Source organism: Pipistrellus hanaki, assembly GCF_964339955.1.
Source record: "Pipistrellus hanaki genome assembly, chromosome: X".
Classification (NCBI taxonomy): Eukaryota; Metazoa; Chordata; class Mammalia; order Chiroptera; family Vespertilionidae; genus Pipistrellus; species Pipistrellus hanaki.
In genome coordinates, this window is record NC_140524.1 from 40034719 (window position 1) to 40047199 (window position 12481).

At 35.1% G+C, this 12481-nt stretch overlaps 1 pseudogene across 1 annotated transcript; it reads right to left on the minus strand.

The window, feature by feature from the left end:
- Positions 1–3271: 3271 nt before the first annotated feature.
- LOC311615779 (tubulin alpha-1A chain-like) lies at positions 3272–4345 on the minus strand (annotated as a pseudogene). Its single transcript has one exon. The product of its transcript is annotated as a tubulin alpha-1A chain-like (transcript).
- Between the last annotated feature and the right edge of the window lie 8136 nt (positions 4346–12481).

Below are 12481 nucleotides of genomic sequence, written 5' to 3' on the forward strand. Positions count from 1 at the left end.
AAATTTGCATATCTTTTTTAAAATATAGAAATTAAATTCTTAATTAGGAAAATCAACATCGAGGCAACTTTCTGTTTTAGAGGCAGTAATTTGATAAAGCTTTAGGAGGAATACTAAGATAGAAATTTTAAACCATAGAGGTAAGCTTTTTATTTTGGGGAACAGTAGTCTGACATTATTTTAATAAACACCCCAAATTATATGTGTTGCATTTAGTAAGCGCAAAACAGTGTATATGGAAATTGTATAAAGATAATGCCATCCCTAGTTATTGCAGTAAATAGAAATTAATGGACTTCATTATAGCAAAGGATAACACGAAATGTCAAGGTAAAAAAAGTAATGTTCTTTATATACCGTTCGTTTGATTTAATTCAAAAAAATCAACATTTCCCTTCAAACTCATGGAATATTAAAAGCATTTCAGTGTTATTTAAAAAAAATTGTTGAATTTTTTTGGGGTGACATCGGTCAATACAATTACATAGGTTTCAGGTGTGCAATTCTATAATATAACACATCATCTGTATGTTGTATTTTGTGTTCACCAACCATAGTCAAGTTTCCTTCTATCACTACTTATTCTCCCTGTATCCTTTCCTACCTCCCCACTCCCCTTTTCCTCTGCCAGTCACCATACTGTTTTTTGTATCTATGAAGTTTGATTTTTGTTTGCTTAATCCATTTACATTTTTCACCCAGCTTCCCAACTCTCCTCCCCTTTGACAGCTATCAGTCTGTTCTATGAGTTTGTTTCTATTTTGTTTGACAGTTTATTTTGTTCATTAGATTCCACATGTAAATGAGATCATGTGATAATTGTCTTTCTCTGACTGGCTTATTTCACTTAGCATAATATTGCCCAAGTCCCTCCATGCTGTCTCAAAGGGTAAGAGATCCTTCTTTTTACAGCTGCATAGTATTTCATGGTGTAAATGATCCACAACTTTTTTTATCCACTCATCTATTGATGGGCACTTAGGCTGTTTCCAGATTTTCACTAATGTAAATAGTGCTGCTATGAACATAGGGGTGCTTCAGAATTCTTAGGATATATTCTTAAAAGTGAAATCACTGAGTCAAATGGCAGTTCCATTTTTAATTTTTTGAGGAAACTCCATACTCTTTTCCACAGTGGCTATGCTAACCTGCATTCCCATCAACAGAGCGTGAAGGTTCCCTTTTCTCCACATCCTCACCACCACTTGTAATTTGTTGATTTTTTTTATGGCAGTCATTCTGACAGGTGTGAGGTGATATTTCATTGTGGTTTTAATTTGCATCTCTCTGATAATTAGTAATGTTGAGTATCTCTTAATATGCCTACTGGACATCTGTATGTCCTCTTTGGAGAAGTGTGTTTTCAGGTTCTTTGCTCATTTTTAAGAGATTGTTTGTACTTTTGGTGTTGAGTTGTATAAGTTTTTTTTAAAATAAATTTTGGATATTAACCCCTTTTCAAATGTGTCATTGCTGAATTCCGTGGTACTTTTAATGGATTACTTGCCTACTCTGGTCTTTAGTGATTACAAGAAACATTAAGTATGGTACTGAATAAGTAATTGAAAGGTCATTTACAATAATATTTATCTTCCTCCCATCAATATTGAATATTCATATGAGTATTGGATATTCTGAATAGTTTGTCAATAATGACCACCTTATAGGAGAACTTATTCTTTGGGGTAATATTTTCATATGGAGGTTCTTTTACTCTCTTTCAAAAACATTTTCAAGGGTCAACCTGCCACCGATAGCAAGTCAAATTGTTTTCTAAACCTGCTTTGCTATTTCAGATAATTTGTGAATAATGTTTCAGTTACCCAGTCTTGATATTTTACTTACATTTGGCTCCTCTCATTAGCTGCCAAGCTTAGCAGAGAGAGAAAAAGGATATAGCTTGAAGGGGTAACATGGAAGCCAGAAGTACTAATTTCTCTTATGCTTGGGAGATTTTTATAATCAATTATTAGTTTAGTTTTTTTGCTTGTTTATTTCCATCACATCACTTTATTTTAATTTCTGCTTGCTGGTTGAGGCTTTAATAAAATTACAATAAAACATCAAGTTTAAGAGAAAAGTTATTTAATGTAAAATATATTTTCTACTCTTCAAAAGAGAGAAACACCTTTTTTATGATAAAGGGAAGGGTATTAACATCTATTTGTTTAAAATATGTTGGTTATTATTCTGCACATAAGTACTATGCAGAGGTAGGTGTATATCAAGCAGTGACTTAGTATCTGAGGGAATAGTGCACACAGTCAAATAATGTCTGAATGGTTTGAAAGGGAGGCAACAAGATAAGGTAAAAGAACCTTGCTCCAGATCCTTAACAGTCAATATAATTTCCTAGGAGCCAATTAAATACAGTTAAGTTTTTTTCAGAAAATCATTATATAGCTTCAACTATTTACTAAATGAGACCAAACACATCAAAACAGAAGTCCACAGCTGAAACCGGTTTGGCTCAGTGGTAGAGCGTCGGTCTGCAGACTGAAAGGTCCCGGGTTCGATTCCGGTCAAGGGCATGTACCTTGGTTGAGGGCACATCTCCGCTAGGGGGTGTGCAAGAGGCAGCTGGTCGATGTTTCCCTCTCATCGACGTTTCTAGCTCTCCATCTCTTTACCTTCCTCTCTGTAAAAAAAACAGAAGTCCACTTAAGAGAATAAATACTGTTTAGCTATATGCCTAATTGGCTCATATTCCTAATCAACTTGAATGGTTTAATATTGGGTGGCAGCCAGTAGATACTGGTTGCAGCACTTGAGGACTTATGCAAATTGGGAGCCATTAAAGATTCCATGTGACTTCAAAATGAGTCATCATTTTAAATTTTGAATAGATGCATTTATCTTTTTTAGAAACAATAATTCTAAAAGCATCTTTAGTCAGGTAAAAAGTAAGTCAATACTGAACAGATTATTTTATAACTCTTTGCTCCTTTTGCTATTTTTATATTCAATCATGTTCTAGACATTAATTGGTTACTTACAACACAGTGGTATTTATTGTAATACAGATAAGTAATTTGCAATTGGATGAAAATTGATGGATGGAAAGTGATCATTAGAGATCTTATTGAAGTTCTTGCTTCTCAGCATCACCATGTAATGCCAAGAACCCTAAAAGGACTACAGAGGCTTCAGGAGATCCTAAAGCTAATAGAATTATGCAGCTGATTTAACCATGTTGCAGTGATATGAATACTACAATTTGTTTAAACACCAACATATATTTTTATCCCAATAAAGTTACCTAATAGACAGGGAATACTTTATTCAAACCCATCAGAGAAATTGACAATTTGGATCTGTAACAAAGCATTGTGTTTTAAAGTATAGGCCAGTAATTTTATATGAGAGTGTACACTGCTCTTCATATAAATGAACTGACCAGACCAGAATTTTCAATGTTTAAAACAGAGTAAGTTTCCCTGTAAAAGCAGCACTATAGTAACATTTAAAATTTAGTATTCCTCTCCTTCTTCCTCACCCTCTCCTTCAGCAGAATCCACACCAACTTCCTCATAATCCTCCAGGGCAGCCATGTCCTTATGGGCCTCAGAAAACTCTCCTTCCTCCATGCCCTCACCTATGTACCAGTGGACAAAGGCACACTTGGCATACATCAGGTCAAACTTGTGGTCCAGGCGAGCCCAGGCCTCAGCAATAGCTGTGATATTGCTCAGCATGCACACAGCTCGCTGTATTTTGGCCAGGTACCACAGTGGGAGGCTGATAATTAATGCCAACTTTGAAACCAGTGGGATACCAGTCCACAAACTGGATGGTATACTTGGTCTTGATGATGGCAATGGCAGCATTGAAATCTTGGGGACCATAGAACAACAGGCAGCAAGCCATATATTTACCATGGCGAGGGCCACATTTCACCATCTGGCTGGCTGGCTCAAAGCACGCATTGGTGATTTCTGCTACAGAAAGCTGCTCATGGTAGGCTTTCTCAGCAGAGATGACAGGGGCATATGTGGCTAGAGAAAAGTGGATGCAGGGGTAGGGCACCAGATTGGTCTCGAATTCATTCAGATCAACATTCAGGGCTCCATCAAACCTGAGAGATGCAGTGATGGAGGACACAATTTGACCTATCAACCAATTTAAGTTAGTGTAGGTTGGGCACTCAATATAGAGGTTTCTATGACAGATGTCATAGATAGCCTCATTGTCAATCATGTCACCCAGAGTGCTCCTGGGTGGTGTGGGTGGTGAGGATTGAGTTGTAGAGCTCAACTACAGCTGTGGAGACCTGGGGGGCTGGGTACTAGTAAGTGGAGAACTCCAGCTTGGACTTCATGCCATAATCAATGGAGGTATGTTCCATCATCAGGGAAGTGAACCCAGAACCAGTTCCCCCACCAAAGCTGTGGAAAACCAAGAAGCCCTGAAGACCTGCGCACTGGTCAACCAGTTTCCGAATTCGGTCCTGGAAGAGGTCAATGATCTCCTTGCCAATGGTGTAGTGTCCACGGGCATAGTTATTGGCAGTTTTCTATTTTCTAATTCATTAACATCTGATCTTATTCTTTCCTAAATTATTTTTTCTTTGGGTTTATTTTTTTTAACTTTTTCCAGATATTTTGTTGTTGAATAATTCATCTATTTTTTCTTTTCAATTTTGTCAACATAAGTATTTTCATAATTTTCGTGTGATAACTGCTTCTGCTATAGTCCATAGTTGTTAATCATAAGAAATTCTCCAATTTTTGTTCTATATTTCTTCTTTGGCCAAAAAGTTATTCAATAGCATGTTTTGTTTTGTTTTGTTTTTTACAGATAGGAAGATCTTTTATAAAGCAATTGTTATTAATTTTTACTTGTATCACACTGTATATATTTTTTCCTACTAAATTTCAGAAAGAGTGGAAGGGAGAGGAGGGGGAAGGAGGGAGAGAAAGAGAAAGACCAGGGATTGAACCTGCAACCTAGGTAAGTGCCCGTGATCCAACGGATTCTCCAAATCCATGATCCTTCAGTGTGCAGGCCAATGCTCTAACCATTGAGCTATACCAGCCAGGACAAAAAAGTATATATTCTTTATAATCTAGGGTCCCTGTACAATATTGATTGTGAATTGTAGCCTTACCCTTATAAAGTATTTCTTTTAATGCTTTTTAGTCTGAATTCTATCTTCTCGGGTATCAAGATCTTGACTACTGCTCACTTTTTATTTGATTTTATTTATCTGAAAATAACTATTATTTTATTTTTAATCATTTGAATCTTTATGTCAGATATGTCTTTGTTATAGTAAAAAGTTTGTAATAAAGTTCAGATTCTGTTTTTTCAGCTAATCTAAAATATTTTCTTTTAATCTCTGAGTCAATACAATTTATATTAGTACCATTTATATTTATAAATACCATTTATATTTATATTCATAATATTTATGAAGTTTTTAACCTCAGTTCTGTTCTCTATCAAATTCTATATTTAAAGTCCTTTTTGCTATGAGGTCTCTCTGTCTCTAAATTAATGTTGGTATTTAGGAAGACTTTATTTTTTGTTCTGATAATTGTCATTATATTAACTATTTTATGTAGCATACCTAATCTCGTCTTCCTCTTAAGATACTTTCTATTAGTTTTTTTTTTTACTTTAAGCATTATTGCAAATAACTATAAACTGGTTCTTTTTTTCTCTTTTCTTTACCAATCATCTAAAGTTATATCCTTATACTCCCAATAAAAAATATATAAGGTAATTGCCAGCTTACTAATATATCAACATACGTGTAACTCCATCTATTGAAAAAAAAATCCACACTATTAACTGGTACATCTAGTATTTTATTTACCATTGATTCTTCTCCCCACTTTTTTTTTTATGTTCTTGCAGACTTTGTGTTTGACATAGGCTTTTACTTTCTTAAATTACTTTAGGAGCTTCTGGCATAAAGCATTTCAGTCAACAAGTCTGATGCTATTTTATTTTAAAGTAATAAAACTATGTCCTCTCGCTGTGCACACATCTCCTGTACTATATATACATTGCCTGCACCTCTAGCCCTTAAAATTAATATCTGAATTTTCTCTCCTCTTACTCATATTGTCCCTACCCCAATACATTTGTGTTCTCTTCCCAGCAGTTTCTTTTTGGTACAACATTACAATCATCTGGCAAAGTTCTTTCATTGGGCATTTCCAAACCTTGAGGGCACAGAACAACCTAGTACCCTTTACAGTTCCCTTATATTCATTGGCAGGTTCGGGCTACAAGGATCCTTTCCAGTTCCAACTATCCTCAGCACTTCTTTCAAGGTGTTCCACCTTGAATGGAGAAGCCTCCCTTTGAGAATGAAAATTTTTGGTGATTTCTCTGTTCCCTAGCTCTTGAGATTGCCAATGTCCCCATTATTGTCTCCACACAACTTCTTGCTCCCATATTACTGCTGTTTTTCCATGGGTCTTTCTCTTCTAAATTATTTAATCCTACTCATTAATATTCTGGGCCTTAACAGGCTACCTCATTACATGGATTTGCTATTTATGGATTGTTGTTAGCCTATTTGCTGTGTGTGTGTGTGTGTGTGTGTGTGTGTGTGTGTGTGTGTGTTTGCATGTATGTGAGAGAGAATATGTGTAAATTCAGGCAGAGGCAAAAATCACAGTGCCTCCACTTCTGCCACTATCTATGAGATGTCCTGCTTGATCAGAAGATGTATGATAATTTTGGAGTGTGAATTTATGCTCAGCATAACTTTATCTGTGGAAATCCTGAGAAGCCTGGTATGAGGGTCCATATCTCCATAAATGTGTGCTAGGCTCTGAAAGACATCTTAGTTTACTACCAATCTAACTTAATTTCTCAGTTTATGTTTTCTTGGATCATACAGCTACTATTAACTAAAACCAGAAGACTAGTATAATCAGGCCTATTGCTAAGATACTATCCTCAGGAAGCTTTTATCTACTCAGACTCATGCTTATTTTGCTTTGTCTTCAGGTGGACTTTTTTTCCTCTCCAATCTACTCATTCGTTGAGTATTGTTATTTCAAGTTTTTGAGAGATGAGGAAGTTCTGTTGGAATTCTCCTCCTTGAATTGGCCCAAAGCTGTTACCTATACTAAGTGGACTATTATTTAAAGAGATTGACACACAATTTCAGGGCTCTTGTAGGTTTGGCTTCAGTATACCATTTAGTTTTCCAGCTCTCTGTTTAGTTTTAATCCTTGGGAATTTCCCTTACTTTTCTATGAGCTCAGCTATGTATTGATTTGAAAAACATAAGTATTAGATTTGATCCATCATTTCTGCATTTTTGAGGGTTTGGAGGCTGTGTGCCAAAATATCTAGTTAATCATTTTGCTAGGGATACAAGTCTTGATTCACAGTTTAACAATTTATACCCTATTGCTCTCACCTATACAATTATAAGATCCTTATTTCCCCCATTTCTCCAGTCTTTTCTGCACAGCATTACAATCTTACAAATCAAATGCAGGCTTTTCTAAATAATTGCAGATCAAATGCAAGGCTTTTATAAATCATTGCATTTTTAGAAATGTATTTTACATTTCTAAAAATGCAATTAGATGCCTATTGTCTATAGATGCTTTAGTCTGATATTCAACATTATTTACTATCTGGTCCTAACCCACCTTATAAGAATTCCTATGTTTTTAAATCCCTCTGGGAGTGTCAATGTGATATGGCTGATCAATAGGATTGATGTGAAATAAACGAGTTCATTTTCTATCTCTGCTGCTTTCTAGCTACATGATCTCAGCCTCAATTTTCTTATCTGTGCAATTCAAAAACAAAAACGTTTCTCTAATTATATGAAAGAATTGCTTGGAAAGCAAACTGAGAAAACCTATGTAAAATGTATTCTGTCAATTGAAAAGTGCTGTCAAATGATGTGTTAATTTGCTTTTGTTTGCCTTACTCATTCTTTAAAGCTAAGTTCAAATGCCACACCTTTTCTGAAATGTTCCTCTTTGGTACAGACAATATTTTATCAGTACTTACCACATATTATTTTGCATTGTTAATTGTCCATTGCTCTCATATTCCCAATTAGAGTGTGTATTTTCCAAGGACAGGGACAATGCCTGAGTCCCCTCACATAACTCCTTAAATATTGTAGGTGCTCAAGAAATATTGTTTGAAAAAAAGTTCTCAAATATACCATCTTAGGGTAGGTATAAATGTGCCAGCAATGGGCTTTCATTAAAAAATTCATTTTTACGTTAAAAATTTTATGTGTTGACTCACTTCTTAAAATAATCTTAGCTTTTCTATTTCTTAAGACCACTATTTGTGATAAAGTTTTCTCCAGGTCATCAGGTATACCAGATGTTTTAGCTGATTTATTCAATATCTGTTTCAAATCTTAGATTAGCCTTCTGAATGGCAGATGCTACAAAAGTGAAAAGTTACATTTTCAATATCACTTGTAACTATGGTTTCAGTTTCCCCCAATCAGAGGCATACGCCCAACACTTGCATTCATAACTGCATTAAATGTTAGGAAAGTCACTAGCATAAGAAACATCTATTTTGCTGGGAGCATGAAGTAGTACTACATCTAACTATTTTGCCAGTGGACCTCTGATTTCCAAATCATAGTACAGGTGATATGCTTTTGTGTAGCACTTTTTTTTTACAGTGGTTTCTTAATTTTCCTGATTATTGGTTGTAGTGTAGAATGCATCTCTTGTGGAGGGATAATTCTGCATTATTCTGGAAGTTATTCATGGTCCCCAATCTAAATCTTACTCACTCCATCCTTCTAATGATTCTGTAAGCACAGAATTCCTGTATTAAAAATCTCTGTGCAAAGCAGCAAATTGTTTGTTTTATAGATGGACACTTCCCAAGACTATTTCTGAAATTCTGGATCATTAACTATGTCACATATGCAAAAATGTCCATGCATCCTAATTTCATGATATTATTAAGAATAGAGTTTTCCCCCTATTTCAATTTTCGTGAAACAGTTTTCTGAAAACCATTGTATCAGTTAATTATGATCGCCTCCACAAGGTAGTGTGAGAACTCACATATATACATCTTGATTTTACTTAAGCTTTATCGCCTTGCTTAATCTTAACTATTCTAATATTGTTAATGTAATAAAAGCATTCTGAAGATCAGTAAGAGTAGAAAACAATTACAAAAATGTTAAATATAACCAATATACAACTAAGAAGATAGAGATAAAAACAAAAGTAATTGGATGATTGTCATGATTTGAATATGGCTAGCCTGTCAGGTGTCCTTCCACTTTTATTTATTTTTTTTTTTCACAAAGCAATCCTTCTAAATGGTGAAGAGGAGCTGGCTGTAACAGGAAGCATACCAAAGCTAGTTGCCAATTGTGTGGGACATTTATGTCAATGATGGAATGGGCGGTGTTAAGAATGTCAGTCAGTGTACCAAATCTTTCTTGAACATTTGATGTTTTGTGCATACAACTTCACACTCAATTAGGCATGCAACAATGTGTACAAAATCCTGTTGCAAATTGCACTCAACTGCTTAAATAGCTCTTTTTCCATTTATTTTCATGTAAGATTTCACTTTATACGATGCCAAAGGACATTCTTAGACATTTTCTTTCAGCCAAATTGCCAGAAGTTCTGCGGGACAAGGAGAATTTTCTCAGAGGGGAGTGCTGAACAATGTAAGTGTTGCAAGTGTGCGGGTTAGGCTAAGCAGAATTTAATGAGTTAATTTCTTTTTCAAGGGGGCTTACTTTTTATACTTCTACAAGAGCCTTAATAATCACAGGCAAACAAACTCTTTCAAAATCTTTGACAAAAAGAATGCCACAATAGCTCCAAATGAATTGATGAAATGTTTCAAAGCCTTTTATTAGAATTCTGCAAATAAGGAACAGTCTGTGAGCAAAGCTTCCAAAGCATGACTTTTTGTTTGACTGCCAGAGTGAGCACAAGAGCAGTAGCTTCGCTCTGTGTAGCCTCACAAAGAGATACCTTCGATAATGTGGAAGTCTTTGCTTATTTTATCTTTGATCCTTGCATTTAGCCTTGATTGGGTCTCTCTGTGATCTAGTCAAGCTAGTTAGCTAAATAGAAAGCTAATTATTCGTATATTTTCTAATTTTCCTATCTGCCAAACATCCACTATTGTTGTCTTTCAGTGTACCCCGAAGCAGGTGTCTAACAGACCTTTATAAAAACACCCAGCTTCTGCCACTTAGCAATATGATTTTGGACAGGGTACTTAGGCACTCTGAAGATTCTCTTTTCCCTATTATAAACTTTGAATAACAAATACACCTAACCCACTGGGATGTTTTGTGGAATAAATAAGGGTGAATGTTTATAAAGCACATAGCACATTGTCATTGTAGTAACATCTAAATAATGTTAGTGTTTTTTTTCTTCTCATTTCACCACTCTTTCCACAGTTATAATCTTCAGTCTGTGATATAGGATTAGCTAAACCTGTGTGTGTCTTTGTGTGTGTGCGGGTGTGTGTGTGTGTGTGTGTGTGTGTGTGTGTGTGAGAGAGAGAGAGAGAGAGAGAGAGAGAGAGAGAGAGAGAGAGAGAGATTTGTTGTATTATTGAATATATAAATTTGTATCGTGAAGTTTTTTTAATCACAATTAGGTGGTTGATTTAAATTCCTGAGCAAAGGAAGCTGTGTCAAATACAAATCCCAGTGCATGAGATACAATTTTCTAAGAAAGTCATTGCTTTCAAGTATTTTCAAATAAAGACAAAGGATCTCAGTGAATGTGGATTTATCAACTGTTGTAGCACCAAAAAATTATTTTCCAAATTCATTTAATGACCATAAAGTTTTAATAATATAGGTGCAGAGTGTGTGCAGAGAACATTTTCCCCTTAAATCACCCTTCTTGTTCACTTTCTCTTCCATTATTTCTAGATTAGGTGCTAAGAAATATTTATTAAATATGTTCCACAGTTTAAAATCTCCTCAGAAGGCATTCCAGTTTATATGTTCAACTGTAATAAAGGAGAATTTTGGTCACAAATCACTTCTCTGAAATACATTTTTAGGGATTCTAAACTAATTAAATTAGAAAGTCTCATCATCCTCACAAACCCACAGAGGAGAAAAAATACTTCAAAGACAAAGAAGTTCTTCAAATTTAAAACCAAGTTTTAAAACCTAAAACTTACCACATCAGAATGACTTGACCAGATAAAGCAGTTAAGTGGAAAAGACCTAGAATTGGAGAACTAAAAGGATTGGATTCTATGTCCATGGTAGTAAAGTCATACACCTACATAGGTGATGAGCCAAATGCAGGGTAACAATAAATGGTGGAGCTGACTCTATGTCTAATGGGATGGCAGTCACTTGGCTCCAACCAATTGTTGCAATGTGGGAATTTGAGTCCGGTAGTTGTGTATGTTCTAATTTTTAAGAAAACTTGATATTACCAGTGTTCCTCAATGGTTGAGCATCAACCTATGAAGCAAGAGGTCACAGATCCAATTCCTGGTCAGGGCACATATAAAGGTTGCGGGCTTAATCTCTGGTAGGGGGTGTGTTGGAGGCAGCCAGTTGATGTTTCTCTCTCATCAACGTTTCTATTTCTCTATCCATCTCCTTTCCTCTCTATATATAAAAAAAGAAAATAATCAATAAAAACATATTTATAAAAAATAGAAAGAAAATCCAAACAGCCAGATTTTTAATATGAATTCCCCCAATTTTTACATATCGACAAAAAATTCAAATATTTTTTATAACTTTATGTGAAACCAAACAAAACACATTTTCTGGGTTGACTACAACTCTTAATTTAGTTTAATCATCTATTAGTTGTGTGATCATAGTCAATTTATCTAAGTTATTTATGCCCCAGTTTTCTTTTCCATATGTGATGTATTAGAAACATACAAATTATTGCCTGTTTTGTGAATAAAGTTTTATTGGAACATAGCCACACTCATTTGTATACATATGGTCTATGGCTTCTTCCATGTTACAACAACAAATATGAGTAGTTGTGATAGAGATCATATGGCTCATGAAGGCTAAAATATTTAATATCTATCCTTTTATATAAAATGTTTAATGACCCCTCGTGTAGATCATTGGTTCTCTATGTATTCAACGTGTTGCTGGAAGTGAGAGAAAATAGTATGTTCTAAACAAGTACACACATGTGATTATTCCTCAAAAGAAAAGATTATAAAAATAAATTATAGTCTATTTCATTGTTGGCCCCCATCACCTGAACCTTCCTGTATCCATACCCTTTACCATGTAACTTTACAGGGCCTCACACCTTGACTCTGGGATCAGGCATGTGACTTGCTCTGGCCAATTGTATATTAGATATGTGACAGAAGCAGAGGCTCCAAATAGACACATGAATTGATGCCTACTCTTTTCTTCTGTCATTATCATTGCCAGGAGAACATGCTTGGACTAGCCTTTTCCAGTAGGGGCAGGCAAATCCTATTTAATAAAGATGTGATATGCAAAATGAGCCTCACACCCTCACAAGAT